The sequence below is a fragment of the Micropterus dolomieu genome, linkage group LG15 (assembly GCF_021292245.1).
Source record: "Micropterus dolomieu isolate WLL.071019.BEF.003 ecotype Adirondacks linkage group LG15, ASM2129224v1, whole genome shotgun sequence".
NCBI classification, from domain to species: domain Eukaryota; kingdom Metazoa; phylum Chordata; class Actinopteri; order Centrarchiformes; family Centrarchidae; genus Micropterus; species Micropterus dolomieu.
Genome location: NC_060164.1, coordinates 2,506,432 through 2,526,243, shown reverse-complemented (window position 1 = coordinate 2,526,243; position 19,812 = coordinate 2,506,432). Strand labels below are relative to the sequence as shown.

Here is a 19,812-nt window from a genome sequence, read left to right as displayed (position 1 = left end):
ATGAAGGAGTGTCTTGCTGAAAATAAAAACACTGCACAAGTAACTTTCTTTTCAGCACTAATATCAACAACAGATAGCAACAACAGTTAACATAACTACTCAAATAGAGGCAAACGTAATCAGGTAACTAAAGATTTAATTAAACTTAATTAAATGCTTTGAGTCTTTGGAGACTGCAGTCTTTTTACATTGAAAGTTCGGCTGTCCTGGATTATGTCACACTTAGGTGAGACAAGGAGTATCCCTTTGATGTGGTAATAAAACAAAGAATAAGGTCAGTTGCCACGGAAACATGTGTGGGGGGCCAGTTTTGATAGGCTGTTCAGGGAGAGGCCAATGGCTGGTTCGTGTCCCTTTGTCAGTTTAACAGTCAGGCCCCGCTTTATCAACTTGGGAATCAAAATGGTGGTAGTTTTATGGTCGGGCTATCACTTAGAGAAAGCAACTGTGACCCCCCCCCCACCCCACCCCTTCTTCTCTGGGGAGGAGAAAGGAATTTAGAGTAGCTCCAAATTTATTCAATATAAAATGCACAAATCCACACCGTTGTTCACTACAATGGTTTGAAAATATAGATGCCAGTAAAACTACAATGCAATACTCTCACTTGCTACTATGTTTCTAAGATGTCAACAAACAGCATGGCTCCACAAAACACAGAGAGAGAGAGAGACAGAGAGAGAGAGAGAGAGACAGAGAGACAGAGAGAGAGAGATCATTTAGGCTCCCAGCTCAGCACCTTTCATCCAGCGCAGCCAGCCGCCATATTGGCGTAATAATCGCGGATAATAAAGCAGCATGAAAGCGGCTACATGACAACAAGCGCAATCCATAGCCTGGCATCAACCGATCCAGCACAACAGTTTGTCCCATACACGAGCAGCAGCACACAGTCACGATGATTAACGATGCTTCACTCACCAAAGCAGGCTCACTTCAGCAGAAAGGCGCAACGGCTGCTTTTCCTCTGGGCAAACTTCTGGAGGACTGAAGTTTTTCAGAGAGCCCGCAGACTCGTTGTGGCCCCGCAGTGCTGTTTAACATTTTCCACAGAGTTTAATAAACGTTACGATCCGACTTTCACTGAGCTCGTAGCTGTTTCTTCCACCTGTTTGTTGGGCTGCGATGTTTAACCCTTTAAAGTAAGCTCAGTTTCACAGTATCGTCCAGATAACTCCCGCTGGTGTCATGTTTTGCAATCCTCTCAGAAAGATGAGGATGAAGACAGGTACAGAATGGTCTCCCTCAAAGCCAGAGGTGCTTATCAGCTCACGGGGGGCGCTGTTAATGAGACAGTGTCCATTTAACGTTAGCCTGCTGTTAGCGATGTTGCTAACCTGTTGCTATCTGCAGACTAGCACGGCTCTCAGACAGTACAGTACACAAAACTGTGTAGCAGAGTGACAAACTTATTATAAACCAGCCAGGCTACTGACTGTCTGTATAATTATTAAATTTCACCTTTCTGTCTGCTGCAGCTTGTGGCTAAGTTACCTCCAGAGAAAAACACACGGTGGGAGCAGCAGGCTGACTCGTAGCTTCTTCTTCTTCTTCTTCTTTGGGTTTTTACGGCAGCTGGCATCCATTGAGTTGCATTACTGCCACCTTCAGTTTTTATTTACCCTTTGCTTCCATTCTTACTAAATCCGCCTATCTAATCCAGTCGCCCTCAGAAAACCAAATATCCATTTCCTACCCTCCACACTTTCTCCATACTCCAATAAACTTTTTACTGTATTATCTATCCGTCCTATTTTTTTTAACTGTGTTATCATTTCTTGTCTTTCCTGAGTAAATTTCCTGCATGTTATAAGAATATGTTCTGCTGTTTCAGCCTCCTGACATTGTTCACACATTCCTGTAGGATGTTTTCCTGTAATTAAAAGTGTGCTGTTAAGATTGCTATGCCCAATTCTCAGCCTACTTATTATCACCTGCTCTTTCCTCTTTGCTCCCCTACTTCTTGATATACCTACTTTACTTTGGATTCTGTGTAAATGTCTCCCTTTTATTGCATTATCCCAGCTCTGTTGCCATTGTTGATTTACACTTCTCCACACTATGCCTTTCCCCTCTGATTTTGATAATTTAATGTTGACTTCAACATCTCCTTTTTTAACTGCTTCTTTTGCCAACTTATCTGCTTTCTCATTTCCCTGAATTCCCGAGTATGCAGGGACCCACAGAAATATGACATTTTTCCCCTGCCTAGCTATTCTTGAATTCATAAATAAGACTTCATAAAGCAAGTCCAGGTGACTTCTAGTTGTGCATGTCTTCATGCTTATAAGAGCTGACATAGTGTCACTACATATTAATATTTCCTTATCACTAATTTATTCTGTCCATTCCAACGCCATCAATATGGCAAACAGTTCAACTGCAAACACACTCAGACAATCAGATGTTCTTTTGCTAAGTAACTTAGGAAAAATAACTGCAGACCCTGTTGCATCTGTTTGCATGTCCTTTGACCCATCTGTGAAAATCTGAATACTTTCCTTATACTTACATTCCCTATAGCTATAATATACACTAGTTAAATCGGCATTCTTGTTATTGCATTTAATCTCAAGTAGTTCCAAATCTACACATGGTACTTCTAATTCCCAGACAGGTCTGATAGGCCATACCACATTTGCGCCAAACTCTTTATCATATACCCCTGTATCCCTTGCCATTTGCTCTCCTGTCCACCCAAAACTTGTTTTTTGTGTTGTCTGCTTCTCCCAGCACGTCTGCAGCACCCTTTTTGCTGGATGGCTATCTCCATGCCCTCTTAAATTGACCCAATAATTAGCCCCCAGCTGCTTCCTCTTCAACCACAATGGCATTTCACCTGCTTCTACTTGGAGAGCACATACTGGGGAGGTTCTAACCGCTCCTATGCACACTCTTAAAGCCCGAGCTTGTATAACATCCAGGTTTGCTAACACAGATTTGGCTGCCGAACCATATACAATACTTCCATAGTCTAACCTTGATCTTATTAAGGCTATATATCTGACTCGTAGCTCTGCTCAGCTCTGCCTGTTAGGCCCACCCCTTAACCAATCACAAGTTTAGAAAGGTGACAGGCATCTACATCGAACGAATCGGAGGCCTCTCTTAAAAAAACAACCATAGTCGCTCACAGCTCAGGGTCAGAGGTTACCCTCTTAAAGTGATAGAGCCTAATATGACAACACCTACATGCTGCTAAGACATTTTAACTTTTTAACACAGGAATGACATAATATCAGAGCTTTATTTGCCAGGTATGTGTGCACATACAAGGAATTTGACTCTGGATTGTACATTGCTCACCATGCACTTACTTATACAATAATACAATAATAAAATCAAATGCAGGCTACAGTATAGAGAACACATATATACACACTATAAACAACAACAATATAGACAGACTGAGACAATAGTGCAATGAGCAGAGTGCAAAGGATGCAGGAGTAAATTATTATTACCATTATTATGTACATGTTGGAGGTGGATGTGATATACAGGTACACATACATGAATACATGTAGCATAGTGCAAAGGATGCTGGATTGAATAAGTATTATGTGCAGGTGTTACGTACTTGAGGTAGGTGGGTTTGGTAAACAGTATCTACAATATGACAATTTAACAGTATGAACAGTGTGAGCAGCACTGAGATAGAGAATGATGAATAAATAATAATTGGTAACCAGTAAAGAGGTGGCTGATTAGAGACAGAGGGGGCAGAGTGGGGGGGGCTCCTCCTGAAGGCCTCGATCATCTCCACAGTTTTGAGAGTGTTAAGCTCCAGGTTGTTCTGACCGCACCAGAGAGCCAGCTGATCAACCTCCCGTCTGTAGGCCGACTCATCACTGTCCCGGATGAGGCCGATGACCGCTGTGTCGTCAGCGAACTTCAGGATTTTGACAGATGGGTCTCCTGAGGTGCAGTCGTTGGTGTAGAGGGAGAAGAGCAGTGGGGAGAGCACACACCCCTGGGGAGCACCAGTGCTAATAGTCTGGGTGCTGGATGTGATGTTCCCCAGCCTCACCTGCTGACTCCTGTCAGTCAGGAAGTTTGTGATCCACTGACAGGTGGAGGCTGGCACAGTGAGCTGGGTGAGTTTGGTGCTGAGGATTTCTGAGATGATGGTGTTGAACGCTGAGCTGAAGTCCACGAACAGAATCCCTGCATGTATCCCTGGAGAGTCGAGGTGTTGCAGGATGTAATGCAGTCCCAAGTTGACAGCATCATCCACTGACCGGTTAGCCCTGTAGGCAAACTGCAGGGGGTCCAGCAAGGGGCCTGTAATGTCCTTCAGGTGGGCCAACACTGGTCTTTCAAAGGACTTCATGACTACAGATGTCAGATCGACAGGCCTGTAGTCATTTAATCCAGAGATGGAGGGTTTTTTGGGAACCGGGATGATTGTGGAGCGTTTGAAGGAGGAGGGAACTTCACACAGCTCCAGTGAACTGTTGAAAGATCTGTGTGAAAATGGGGGCCAGCTGGTCTGCACAGATTTTCAGGCAGGATGGAGACACACCGTCTGGCCCATATGTACAGTATAAAGCATACATATTATGATCAATAGCTTCCTTTTGTGCATTTATAGCGCCTCCTAGTGGTCAATTTGAATGAGACTTGCAGTGTATGTGTGAGGTCCTTATCTAGACATATCCTGGAAGTTTTGTGTTGATTGGACAAACAATTTGTATTTTGTAGCCTGATTTGCGTCTTATCCCCTGCAGTTTGTTGCATTTGTAGCGCCTCCTAGTGGTCAATTTGAATGAGAATTGCAGTGTATGTGTGAGGTCCTTATCTAGACATATCCTGGAAGTTTTGTGTTGATTGGACAAACAATTTGTATTTTGTAGCCTGATTTGCGTTTTATCCCCTGCAGTTTGTTTGCATTTATAGCGCCCCCGGGTGTTCGATTTGAATGAAATTTTCAGGGCATGTTTCATTTACTTATGAGGACACATCCTGAAAGATTTGTGATGATTGGAGAATGAATATGGGATTTATAGTGTAATTTGCGTAATGCTAAGCACCTTTCTTGCGCTTGTAGCGCCCTCTAGGGACGTATGTACATCAAACTGTCCAGGTATATCCGGGGCACCTATCTGAACATATCCTGTGAGTTTTGTGATGATCGGCCCTACGGTTGCTGAGCTACGCCCCTTTCAAAGTTCATTGGTCCATATCTTGAAAAGTAATTGACATGCTTTATACGACTTTTAATAGACTTGATCCAATAATGATTTTCTGAAAATTTGGGGGCAATCGGAGCTACGGTCTAGGAGGAGTTGAAACTTGTGATTTTCAAAAAATTCAAAATGGCGGAAAAAAACTCTAGGCGGACCTTAATAGTCCTTGAGGCTTTTTTGTAGAGCACATTGAGCTGCACCTGTGTGAGAAATTTTAAGTCAATCGGACTTACGGTGTAAGGGGCATGGCCTTTCAAAGTTTGCATTTTTAAGCCTTAATTATAGCGCCACCATGTGGCCGATTGAGTTCATATTTCTATGTAAGCTGATGCACACCATTTCCAGTTATTCCCCCAAGTTTCATGTTTCTAGCTCATTCCAGCTCACGGGAATTTGAGCCGGCATGGCAGACAACAAATAATAACTAAAACACACAAACATAGAAGGGTTCTACTGCTACACGGTATGAACCCTAACCAGGACCCACTCAAATACACGCACATAAAACAAACTGCTGTGGAAGCAAGCAGATAAAACCAAATAGATCACATTACTTTCTAAGTAAAAAATTCTTGAGCCAGTAAAGAGTAGTGTCCATCTGCTGTGGATCTTTTGCTTTTTTTTGTAAAACCAATTGCTTGCCCCAAACACCCTCCCACAAAATCCACAGAAGCCAGTGCAGTGTTCCTAATATGTATACGTTTGTTATTTCTTCATCCTCTCTCTCCTGGCAGCTATTGTGAGAATCTAACCACTTTTTATGTAGGTTGAGCTGATACCAAGGAGTAGTGAGTTGCAGTAGTCCAGCCGTGAGGAGATGAAGGCGTGAATGAGTCTTTCAGCAGCAGAGGGTGTGAGTGAAGGTCTCATTTTGGCAATGTTGCGAAGGTGAAAGAAGGAGGTTTTAATGACATGACGGATGTGGGGCTCAAGGAAGAGGGTTGAGTCAAAAATCACACCTAGGTTGAGGGGCTGGGGAGATGGGGAGACAATGGTGCTGTCGATGGTGAGAGTGGGGTTATTGGCTTTGCTGAGAGTGGATTTGGAGCCTATGAGGAGGAATTCTGTTTTATTGCTGTTTAGTTTGAGGAAGTTGTGTTGCATCCAGGTATTAATCGCTGACAGACAGGAGTTGATGTGGGAGAGGGGGGGATTGTGGGGGGATTTGGTGCTGAGGTAGATCTGGGTGTCATCGGCATAACAGTGGAAGTTCAGGTTGAAGTGGCGGAGTATCTGACCAAGGGGGAGGATGTAGATAATGAAGAGAAGGGGGCCGAGTACGGAGCCTTGGGGAACGCCTCGGGAGACTGTGACTGTAGCAGAGGTGTGGTTATGAAGAGAGATAAAGTGGGATCTGTTGGAAAGGTAGGAACGGAGCCAGGTGAGTGCAGTACCTTCGATACCAAGGTCTTTGAGTTTGGTGAGCAGGATGTTATGGCTCACGGTATTGAAGGCTGTACTCAGGTCAAGAAGAATAAGGATGTTAAGGGAACCGGTGTCAGCAGAAGTGAGGAGGTCGTTGAAGACTTTGAGGAGTGCAGTTTCTGTGCTGTGGAGGGGACAGTGAGGAGTTGAAGAGGTTAGTGAGGTAGGGGGAAAGGATGGGGAGGCATGACTTCAAGAGTGGAGTAGGGAGGCAATCAAGTGAGCAGGTAGTGGGTTTGGAAGAGCTGATGAGTTTAGAGATTTCAGGAGTGGTGACCAGGTCGCACTGGGAGAGGAGGCAGTGTGGAGGAGGAGGAGGGAGGTCAGACGGGATAGGGGGAAGAGGGTCCGTCGTAGGTGCTGGAGTAGATACTGGGAGGTCAGATGCAGGGGATAGAGACTGATAAATAGTGTTGATTTTATCAGCGAAAAAGTGAAGGAATGAGTTGCAGAGATCTGGAGAAGAGGTAGGGAGGGTCCAGTCCAGGTTTTTTGTGCAGCCTGTTGGTGCGCACAGCTCTATGTGATGCAGCGGGGGAAGCGTTCCGATGACATGGGAGAGGTGCGACAGAGCGTGCAGGGGACCAGATGGATGGAATGGATTGTCCGTGGTGAAGATAAACAAACTTGCGGCGAAGGCTTCTGTGGATGTAACGGGGTCGTCGAAGAAGTCCGAGATGTTTGATGACTGGGATGCAGGATGGAATGGAGTAGTTGATTAATTCGACCAGTTGCGGAGTTCAGTATTTGAACATGATTTCTGAGCAGAGGGACTTAGAGCTCCGTGATAGCAGTTAGCAATGGACTATGACTAGGGACACAGAGATGGATGACTGATGTACAGCAAGTGCCAAAATGATCCACGGCATGACAGGAGGAGATGAAAGTCTCGGTCACGGCTTGCATCTGGTGAAGGTTGCCTGTGAGAAGGGCTAGGAAATCGGGTTAGCCGCTAATGCAGCTAGAGTTAGCCACCACGCATTGGATGAGCACGAGCAGCCAGCTAGCGGCTAACCGACGAGGCAGTAGTCCGGTCGAGGTGCCCAAGTGGCTTCAGGAACCAGCTGAAAGGCTGTCCAGAGGTAGGGGTACAGTGAACACAAACACTAACAAAACAGGAGCAAAGGAAAGAATAGCAGACGGAATAGCTGCGAATAAACAGCGCCAGCGTCCTCTCACATCTCATTCTGTTTGTGTCTATTTCAAGTCACTGTTCATAAGAACACTAGATATCTACCAACCCACCCTGTTCTCCTCCTGTGGCTTAGAAATACACTTGACGCCTTCTACTATACTAGGCTTGGCTAACACGCTTGTCTTTGTGGTATGACTGTCAAGGAGGTCTGTTTGTAATGTCGCTGCACATTATGCCCTACACATCACAAATTACCTTCCATTTGATGACAACTAACAAACAATGACAAAAATGTAAATCTGTTGTTTCTGGCTTTGACAGCTGATAAATGGGGATGTTATGATTGCTTTACCAAATGTGGAGAAAGAGTTTTGAAGAGTGTCCAAACATGTGTCCACGTTTGCAACATGTTAAGGTGAAAGGGGACACACCTTATTAAAGCTTAACCGTGAGGACACAACCTTGCCATGTTATGGTGACACAGACCAACATTATCATCCCATTGGAGTGGTGTTTCTTAATGTAAGTTTCTACCAACTCACGAGAAACCAGCTAGTTGCTAACTTTGTCTGTCTGCTGTTTGGTGCTGCACAGTGCTATTGCTGGAAACAAAGCTGATGAGAAAGAAATTTGATGGCCAGAAAACCAAACATTTAGGTTACAGGGACTTACAGGAAGCTCTATACAGCTAAGGAGGGCAGCAGAGTTGCACAGTAAGCTACATATGTGATCAATTTAGTCAATGTTTAGACGAAAGAATGAAAATAATTATTGTTGCTGCTGAAAAGAAATTGCTCAACATTTAGCAATATATGGCTGTGAGCACACAGGACAAAGAATGTGACCATGTGTATTTCCAGCTACTACATTAAAGGTGCCCTGTGGAGTTTTCTTGTAAACAAAGTTTCTATTTAAATTCAGTATTTCTCATCACAACAGTTGTAATAATTAAATTATAGCCAGCAGTCTGATTTTTCCTTGCCTTTTTGAAGTATTGCTGCATATTTTGATATGGTACTGCTACCTGTTGATCAGTGGAATAGTGTGAAACCAGTGGTATGCATCATGCACATGCATCTGCCTCGTTTGCACAAGAGCAAACACAACAGGGACTCATTTTTAAAAGCATTACTCAATAGCACTAGAAGTGATGAAAAACTCCACAGGGTACCTTTAAGTTTTCCTTAAAGCAGCTATACTTTTAACTTGATGTAACCCCCACATCTGAGTTCATTTTCATTGAACTTACAGTCAACTTTCAGCACACTGCAACAGACATCACACACTCTTTGCGGGTAGTGTTAATTACACTGAGGATTTCATGCTCCTGTCCTGCTGACATTGGCAGGTTTACTTTCTCTGTTGACATGCTTTTGCAATTCATGAAGCCAAGTGGGAGATACTGGAGCCTACAGTAAAATGTGCTTACATTTCCACCAAGAGGCCAATATCTATCTTTTCTCTTCCAGCTGGCAGTTCATATTTATTCACCTTTCAACTTTTACCTCAACATGACAGCATGAGCTAAGATTGAACTGTTTTTTAACTATTCCCTTTATTCCCTCATGTACTCTGCTGTGGTCTTTAAAATTGTCTCTCTACTTTCTTTGTCGAGTCTCAAATTAGAACTTTAAGACGCTTATGTGACAAATAGTTATTATTGTGTTTCATGGCTTAAAGAGCTCAGGTAATCCAACCAGGGTGGGAAACCATTTACAGAATGTAACCCTCATGCTGTTTGAAATACAGACCTGAGTCCCTAAAATAAATCACATGCTACCTGTAAACACAGTACACTGCACAGCTATGCACTTCAAAACACCAACACCACCACTCACTAAGTCACATTTTAGCAATGTCAAATGACAGCCTATTTATATTCCACTGGTTTTCTACAGCTCATACTTGCACTGATGCAAGTTGACTGGGTTGACCATAGATGAACAAAATAACAAAGCACACCAAACCAAAATTGTCTTTGACTAGTGCTAAATTGCAAAAATATTGGAATCCTGCTAATGGCACATGCTCCTAAACTTACCTTCTCCCCTGCTTGTCCTTTTAAGCCCTGGGATCAGTCACAGCAGACACAGTCGCATGCAAAAAGGGTGTGAAGAGGAGAGAGACACAAGAGAGAGAGAGGAACCAGTGTTAGAGACAACCGACAGGGTTTGAGGCATGCAGCATCCTAAGGACAAATGATGGGAAGGTGATGACGGGGCTACTGTATGTGTAAGTTAAGTGGTCCCTAAACAGAAGCTAAAGGCCTCAGTGTGCTTCAAACAGTGCTTGTCAGATGGTCTAACAGATAAATCGACATTCACACCTTCTTTTATTATAGCTGCTTTCACCACTTATCATGCATAGCACCAATGCCGTAATTGCTTTTCTTTACTCTTTACAGTTTTTGTTTATAATGTTTCATTTTCTCAACGAGAGACTATCAAAATGTTATCCTCAACTCAGTTCTGGGATAGACGTTTGCCTTTAGATGTCGTCTGACTGCACTTTCTATAGCCAAGTTTGCTTAAAGCATACAGAGACCTTAAAGATTGCTGTGTGGTAAAGCTGAGGAGAGATGTGCAGCATCAAGATGGACTTAACAGACAGTGATACAGCAAATTTGAGTAAGGATTAAACATGTCACTTCACTTCCTTTGAGAAGAGTCATAAGGGAAACAATTATTTTTTGTGGTTAGAGTTAGATTAGACTAGTTAGACTAAGATGTCAGTTCTACTGTCATTTTCATTTAAAATGAGACAAACAGTTGTACATCTTTCATGTAAATATACTAAACTCAGTTAGGGTAAGATGAGATCGCGCTAACTGTCATGGCACGCTGTTTCTTTGTCCCTGGATTTGTCCCATCATCATTGTTCGTGCCATTTGTTTTGCTTTTGGTGGCGCCTCTGCTTGTTAATAACACTAAATCATCACTGGTAAATGAGCGTCAGGCACTTTATGATATCTGGGATTCTTTTGGGAGGCTTTCACATTTTGAGGGTGGATATACCACAAATCACCCACTTTCCTGGCTACGGTACCAGAGGAACTTCACTGCGGTGAGTCAATGGGTGCTTCTTAATTGCCTTAAGGCCCATTTATATTCCTGCGTAGGGCCTACATGCGTACCTACACCGTAGGCTACGCACGTAGCCATGTATTTATACTTGTGCGTAGGTGTGTCCGTCATTCTGCAATTACACCCCCAAACGCTAGTCGGCAGTAGCGCTACAACGTCCACTGTGTTGACTTTTGCCGGCTGAGCAGGCTAACTTCCAGTTTAGCGCTCCACTAACGTAAATGGGGGTAAAATTGTAAACATGCGGCTCGTGTAGGCTTTTCAAATGTTACCGAGAGGCGAGAAGCGAGGAGCGAGGATCAATCTCTGAGGAGCTATGAGCGAGGATCAATCTCTGAGGAGCTATGAGCGAGGATACACGAGTGCATCCTTCGCGAAAGTCTGCATCACAGACTGACCGACATGCCCCCTTACTGGAAAGCCGTTACTGATTGGACGCTGCAGCTGATCGGACTAATCTCACAACATTGCTGGAGTTTCATACCAAGTGAAGACAGATAACAGATTAAAAGTGTATCACTACCAAGTTTTATATTTGATTTGTTTTATGATTCACTAGTTAAAGGTTCAATGTGTAAGTTTAGTTGGCATCTAGTGGTGAGAGTTGCGAATTGCACCCCCCTTAGCCATCCAAGGGAGTTGTATAGCTACGGTGCCTGAGACAGGACAAAAGATGTTCTCTGTGAGATAGCAAAGAGTTGCCAGTCAAGAAATCAGGTTTCTTTACATTGATATATTAAGAAATTATATTTACTTGATTATTCAGTAAAACCATAAACCATATTATTGTGAATATTATTGTTACTTGTTCATTAAACAACAGCCACATCAAGAAATGAAGTGTTACATGATGTCTCATACTCCTCTAATACATTATTTTACTGTACTGTAATCGTACTTTTTGTTACATCTTAGGGTGGTTGGCTCATCTGGACTAACATACCAAAGTAAAAAACATCTCAAAAACTATAAAATCTAGTGCATCAAGTATGACCACTGACAGATAACAGGAAAATGTAAGCCTCACTGTTTCTGCACCACAGTCCATTCTAAACCACATGATACATAAGTTTACAAAGGCATTGGCTGGTGAGGCTCCTCCCGCTTTGCTGAATTAATTAGGTAAGCAATCTGCAAATCTTGCCAAATTATCTTTTTTATTTTTTTGAAATACAACAGAAACAAAAAGTAGTATTGACAGCCATTATTTCAGCCTGTGGTAAAACGGTGCAACGTTTTTAATTGGCATTTAGCATGTGAAAGTAAAAATTACACATTTGTGTGCACAGTGGCAAAGCACTATCCAATAATGATATAATGCAAATTCAGAAAGTATTCATTATTGGTCACTTGATAAGCACACGGTCATGTTATGTGTCACTATTAGCAGTAAAAATAAATACATGTTTTCCACCAGGGCAGTAAAATGTGAAGTTTAGCTGCTGATCTGAGCTTCCCTGCTGATACCGTTTTATTGCCAATAATAATCATCAGCGGTTTGCCTCAGGAAGGTAAGGGCACATTTCTGTCCATGTAACAAAGCCATAACAGAGCGCTGTAGAATAACCACATTAAATTACAATCCAACAACATATTTTATCTTCCAGCTTAGCAAAAGTTTAGCTGGCTGATCTAATCTTAGATGCTGGAAGCTACGTTTTATTGCCAATTAGTGATTAGCTGATGCTTCCATGCTGTAAGCTAACATTACTGTTTTATTGCCAATTACTGATCAGCTGACCCTAACGTAACCGGAAAAGCCAAACCACAGCGCTAGAGAATAACAAGGCTACATGAAATTAATCCAACTAACGTTACATATTTTACACCACTGAAAGGAGAAGCGCGTCACTTCTCTCTGTGATTATGGACGGCTTCTAGCTAAAGCTATCAAACAACAGCTTTCATTTGCATCGCTAAAGTCCGACTAACTTAATTACCTGTCCAACAGAAAACAGCTCTGCTTTGAAAACATCTGTCCCACATCAGAGCCTTCCATCCGGGAAAATCCACACCGATTATGTCCGTGATTTTTTGCCGTCATCTGTCTGCATCTGTCCCGACTCCGTCTGGCTTCATCTTATGAAGATCGACACACTGCCGGCTCTCGTGCTAAATAACACGTGCTCTTTCATTTGTCCAAATTTGTCACTTCCCTTCTTACTTCTAATAAACCAGAGTCAATAAATCCTCAGAAATATTACACACTGATCCTTTAAAATCACTGTGTTCACTGTAGGTCTTAACAACAAAAACACCACACACAAACTTTCTTAATACATTAAAACAGATTTCTCTTTCCTGTTATTTACCCCATTAACTTTTATTATGGAGACAATTAAAGTCAGAGAGAGTCGGAGAGTCTGTTAGGAAACACTTTTACATCAATTATAATAATTTCCATTAGTCACATGTGAGGCTGATCATTCCTGAGTGTTTAGTCCAAATACGGTAGATGACAATAAGAGGTAATAAACGAATAAAAAGTCACTAAACTGCACTGAAGACTCAAGCAAAGGAAGAGAAAGCCTGCACATCCAGCCTATCCAGCCTGAAAGCAGCCAGCGGCTCTATCAGTAAAATGAAAAAAAAAAACTAAAACGTTGAATTGATATAATGGAACACAGTGCTTGATCGATAAACGTATTGCGAGGGAACGCAAAGTATTGCGAGGTAATGCAAAAGTAGTCCTCAAAACAAATTCCTCTCCTGACCCTTAGGAGCCACTACTTGCAAATTAAATGTATCAAGTAGTGTTAACCTGTTGGAAACTGACACCTTTTCCTGGAAAAACGCCTAAAATAACATACCTAAAATGAATCAGGAATAACTCCTCAACCATTTGCCTAGATGCATAATTCTGGTCTCCTTTGAAAGGTCAGAAGCTAAGGAATATAAATCCATTGTAAATTAACACATTTATTTTACCATTACAGACTGCGGACAACTCAGCACAACACCAGTGAAGCTGGGTTCCGTCTCTTCAGCAAGTGTTTCTCTTCTGGCACCACACATATGCTCGCTACGCCTACACATGCGCACGGACGACCCAGGGTTAGTGTTACAATTTTGGATTTATTTACGCACTTTAAAAACATTTATTAAAAGTGTTAAAAAGCATGTAAAAAAGTATTTTTACATGTTTATTTACAGCATTAAGTGTTGAAATGTATATTGTAATAGGCAGTATATTAACTTATTGTCAGAAAACTGGTAGTTCTATGTAAAATCAGACGTTGAGCACCCCCATATAGCCAAAATGGCATGATCCTTGTTTCACTGCGAAGCTTCGACTGTGAGATTGATAGTTGAATCAGGCCCTGCCCATCGAAGCATCGAATCTTCAACTATTATAGATATATATATATATATATATTGATATATTGATATATATAGATATGTAGTTATATTAATTAGTTAATTGTATTTCCACAATTAACTAATTACAATGTTTAATTATCAGCAAGTCTATGCTTAATTGGCACATGGCCAACAGTCACAGTGCTCTCAGTGCTGCAGTCATCAAAATAGCAGTCTTTCTCTTAAGTCAAAGAAATGATATGTTGCTTTTGCCACTGGCCATGTCATAAGAAATGTAACCACAGTGCTCTTGATGCACAAAGTCACTCACCATTCTTCCAGGAATACCCATACTTCCTCTGTCACCCTATTGGCCAATGCAATAGAAGGAACAGGGTCAATACGAAGTTTAGACTGAAGACAGAAGTGAACTCTTAAAGGGATACCTTGACATGTAGACTTACAGGCTCTTCTCATCAAATTAATTAGAATCTTATTCCACTGACACATTATAAGAACATCATATCACTAACATCGGTTTGTAATAAATATAATAAATAATCTACTACAGAGAAAGAGGTGCTAACACTGATTATACAGAGTTTGTTAAAGTCCTAATGCCATGGTATCCATTTAAGGTATATAATCATTTTTGTTGAGAGGGCTTAGTCAGTTACTGTAACCATGCCGTGCATAGTGTTAAGACTAGAGCATTCCATGACACTGTGACAGTGTAAAAAAAACAAAACAAAAAACAATTTGATGCAGGCATGACCAACCCTGACTCCTGATACGTTTCAGGTGTTTTGATCATCAATGCAAAAAGAGGATCGACTATTCCTTACATCATTTGAGGCAAGTGGTTGGTGTCTATGACAAAAACTCTCAGTTTAAGGCCCTGCTCTATAGCTTTAGATGAGGATATCTATTTCCTTTTTAATCCCTCTGCCCTGCAGTATCTCTTTCAAGACTAGACAGAGCTCTGGTGATGACAGCTGTTTGAAGGCCCACTGCTGGAGGAGGCCACTTTAAGAGTGAATCAGACACCATCCCCCATGACCCCTCCGCTCAGCTTCAGCCTCAGTCCACCACTTCTTCCGCCCCCTCCTCAGAGCTGGTCAGCTCCACCCCCTCTCCTCCTCTCTCCATCACAGAGAGGGAAGTCATCGGTCTTTTCAGGAGGCAGAAACCCCGCAAAGCAGCTGGGCCGGACTCTGTCTCCCCATCCACCCTGAAGCACTGTTCTGAAGCTGTCTCTAGTGTTCACAGACATTTTTAACACCTCACTGGAGACATGCCATGGTGCCAGCCTGCTTCAAAGCCTCCACCATCATCCCTGTCCCCAAGAAACCAAGGACCACTGGACTAAACGACTACAAACCCGTCGCCCTGACCTCTGTGGTTATGAAGTCCTTTGAACACCTTGTGTTGTCCCACCTAAAATCCGTTACAGACCCACTCCTGGATCCCCTGCAGTTCGCCTACAGAGCCTACAGGTCTGTAGATGATGCTGTAAACATGGCCCTTCACTACATCCTCCAGCACCTGGACTCCCCAGGAACCTACGCCAGGATCCTGTTTGTGGATTTCAGCTCTGCTTTTAACACAATCATCCCGGCCCTGCTGCAGGACAAGCTCTCTCAGCTGAACGTGCTTGACTCCACCTGCAGGTAGATCACAGACTTCCTGACGGACAGGAAGCAGCACGTGAAGCAGGGAAAACATGTCTCTGATTCCAGGACCATCAGCACCGGATCCGCTCAAGGTAGCGTTCTATCCCCCATACTCTTCTCACTGTACACCAACAGCTGCACCTCCAGCTACCAGTCTGTCAAGCTCCTGAAGTTTGCGGATAACACCACCCTCATTGGGCTCACCTCATTGGGGATGAGTCCGCCTACAGGTGGGAGATCAACCATCTGGTGACCTGGTGCAGCCAGAACAGTCTGGAGCGCAACGCTCTGAAGACCGTGGAGATGGTTGTGGATTTTAGAAAGAGCCCAGCCCCACCCTCCCCCATCATCCTGTGTGACTCCCCAGTCACCACTGTGGACTCCTTCCGCTTCCTGGGCACGGTCATCTCCCAGGACCTCAAGTGGGAACTGAACTGAACCTCCCTCACCAAGAAGGCCCAGCAGAGGATGTACTTCCTGTGGCAGATGAAGAAGTTCAGCCTGCCAAAGACAATGATGGTGCACTTCTACACCGCCATCATTGAGTCCATCCTCACCTCCTCCATCACCATCTGGTACGCTGCTGCCACTGCGTATCATTTGCTCTGCAGAGAAGGTGGTTGGCTGCAATCTTCCTTCTCTTCTGGACCTGTACTCCTCGAGGACTCTGAGGCGAGCAGGAAAGATTGCAGCTGATGACTCCCATCCCGGCCACAAACTGTTTCAGACTCTCCCCTCTGGCAGGAGGCTGCAGTCAATCAGGACCAAAACCTCTTGCCACAAAAACAGTTTTTTCCCGTCTGCAGCTAGCCTCATTAAATAGGCCTGGGTCCCCTACAGACACTCCCCCCTTGCAAATGATACAAATGTCTCTGTACATGTAAATACTGTTTCATCTTGTGTCGTGCACAGATCTGGCACGTAGCACATATTTGTTGTTGTATATTTTTATGTTGTCAGTATATATATTTATATGTACACAATATTCTCTTCCGTTGCGTTACTTCTGCACGGCACATATCTGCAACGTTGTTCTTCCATTCCATATTTAAATATTTCTACATTTATTTATGTTGACTGTATGTTTGTCTACGTGTAGCACCACAGGAAATTCCTCATATGTGTAAAACACTACTTGGCAGTAAAGCTCCTTCTGATTCTGATTCTGATAAGGAGAGTTGTAGGGCCTTAGATGGATACAGGGCCATAGGTCAGAGTGTTCACCTGTGCTGAGGAGCTCTCTGTGAGAAACGATTTGTGGAGACACATTGCATGACCGAGTAGACTGTGTATATTTTTTGGAACATTTGTGGACAACCACTTTCCTAATAATTAACTCATACATAATGGACATCTTCAAGTCTGAGAGATATTCACTTGTTTCCCACAAGTAATATACTACAGATCAGTGTTTTCATAAATATTTACAGCTCAATAAAATTAATCTGTAATTTCCTGAACTATAAGCCAGTACAGAATTCATCTCTTTAAATCAGGGACTGAAAAAGATTTTACTTTTACTTTACTCATGCATATTGTTGAAAAAAGATTTTATGATAATTGTTTAGAATGTTATATCTCAGATTTGTGAAGTGATCCACTGTTTGCCACCAAGTGTTTGTTCTGACCCTGAAGAATAGTTTAAAAAAAACAATTAACCATCTGGTTTCTTTAACTTTTCACCCAGGAGCAAAAGCCTTTAAACTGATTAGACATTTATTGACAATTATAGAAGTCAAAATCGTTTCAGTTACTTATTTAAATTAATTGTTATTATTCCAGCTCTCATGTGCTGTGTTTATTGATTTTGCTTGACTGTTTCTTGTTTTCATTTCTCTCTCAGTTGTCTTCCTATGTCAGTTGTTTATTGCTGCTGTTTGGCTGGTTGTCTCTTTATTTTTGCTTTTTGTTTTTTGTTTATTTGTTTGTTGTTAGTTTTGCACCCTCCTCGTTCTCTTGCAGGTTTTGTTGCTTTCTGCAATTGGTGTTTACTTCTGCTATTTGCTGTTGTCCCCACCCCCCATCCCCATTCTCTTGGGGTGGCTGTGGCTCAGGAGGTAGAGCGGGTTGCCCGTTAATCGGAAGGTCGGCGGTTCAATCCCTGTCTCCCCCTGGTTGCGTGTCGAAGTGTCCTTGGGCCAGATACCGATTTGCCCCTGGTTTTGGTAGTGCTCCTGGCTGACAACCACATGTGAATGTTAGTTTCCGTTTGAGCACTTAGGCTCAGTGTATGAATGTGTGTGACTGGTGAATGCAGATGTAGTGTGAAAAGCGCTTTGAGTGGTCGAAAAGACTAGAAAGGCGCTATACAAATACGGAGCATTTGCAGGTGTTGTGCTTTCTCTGTGCTGTCTGTTTGTGTCCCCCATTCCCATGTCCAGCCCAGTGACAAAACATATTTAAATAAATAAAACAGACAAAGGAGTATATTAATAGTCTCTTTTTAAAGTAAAATCTGTCTGGCACAATATGGTATCCAGCTTCTCACCAGAAACAAAGAAAAGAAAAAAAAAACAGTGACTCACAAATTTATTTGCAGTAATCACAAAATTCAAACTTCATAAAAGTAGGTCTTATAGCCATTAGATGAAGTGAGTGTTTTGTAAAACCTCATTCAGTTCACATGTTGCACTGCATTCCATAGATAGAAACCTGATCGCTGCTGCACAATTCCTCCAGCTCTATGACCCAAACATGTTTCTTTTGCATATGGAGAACTTTAAGTTGTCTGTATGTGTTTAAAGTGAGAGGGGAACATAGGCCTCATGCAAGAACCACTCGTACAAACAGATTAGTTCTTAAGTGGCTTGTACGTGTGATTTGGTTTAAAAAGTGCAATGAGAGTGCTTCTGCAAATGTAAAACTTGTTAGAGCCACAACTCTGCAGACAGACACACTGAACCAGCCCTGTTCCCTCCCTTGCAGTGGAATCACTGCTGACATAGATGAAAATAATAGACTTCCCTTTCTGGTTCTCTGACAGCACGACACAATGTCCAACTCAAAGTTGTTTTTATTCTTTGATGTAATTTTCACAAATGAACACTTCCTGACATTTGGGGCAGGGTGAGTAGCCTTATATGGTATTATTGGGGCATTTATTATACTAATTTACAGTTCTCATGTAACTCTTTCCTAAAAGCACATCCTCCAGCCCTCAGTCAGTCAAAGACAGCTTGCAATTTCAGTGGCTGAACCGTCGAATTAAAACTTCTGGGTTCCTCACGTGATGCACACTGGCCCCAAAATACTTTTCCCATAGACTCACACTGTAAAAGAAGTGGATATAAAATGGTGTAAATGTTTTGACTGTCACAACCCATGCGAAATGACTTGTGTCATAATTAGAATTCGATCTAATTGGTCCAATAACGTTTGGAAAGTCTAGAAGAGTTGCACAATCAAATCATTGTATCCCCTATCTATCTTCTGCCCTCTTTATTTCTTATCATTTGTGTCAATAAAAAAGATGGTAGTTTTAGTAAATGAGCTACAGCAACACTACATTTTATTGAAAGAAAAAAACTCCACTAAAAGCTATGCTACAAGATACGCTACAAGCTACTCGCTAGCTAGCTAGAGTAGCTTAACACACTGCAGCTATTACATTAAGAAACGTCTATTAATGTAAATTATATTTTGTGCTATATTTATTAAACTACAAAACAAATGAATGTGGTTGTCAGCCAGGAGCACTACCAAAACCAGCGGCAACCTACAACCCCACAGATGTTAAATAGATGGGTTTCCCTGCCAGTCAGTAAGAATTGAAGCCTCGTGGATGAGAGGCGAAACATCTTTGAGTATCTTCAGTAAAGTCCAGCTGCCCTTGATTTTGCCATCCCTGGATAACTATGACCTGGATGAATCTTCACAGACATCTTACATTACACAATGACCAAATGCCTGGCTCTTTAAAGGAAAAAAAGTAGCAAATTGAAACATAATATTATTTTGAAAATAGCCAGGCTACCACGGGCCACTATTCCCCAACACTGTAGAAGTAG

The 19,812-nt window shown here is 42.4% G+C and overlaps 1 protein-coding gene across 1 annotated transcript in view; it reads right to left on the bottom strand.

The window, feature by feature from the left end:
• col13a1 (collagen, type XIII, alpha 1) overlaps nucleotides 1-19,812 on the bottom strand; it is a 177,355-nt gene that overhangs the window by 82,099 nt on the left and 75,444 nt on the right. Inside the window, exon 4 of the mRNA XM_046071250.1 lies at nucleotides 9,791-9,817. The gene's annotated coding sequence lies outside the window, so the exon portion shown is untranslated. The remainder of the gene's footprint in view (nucleotides 1-9,790; nucleotides 9,818-19,812) is intronic.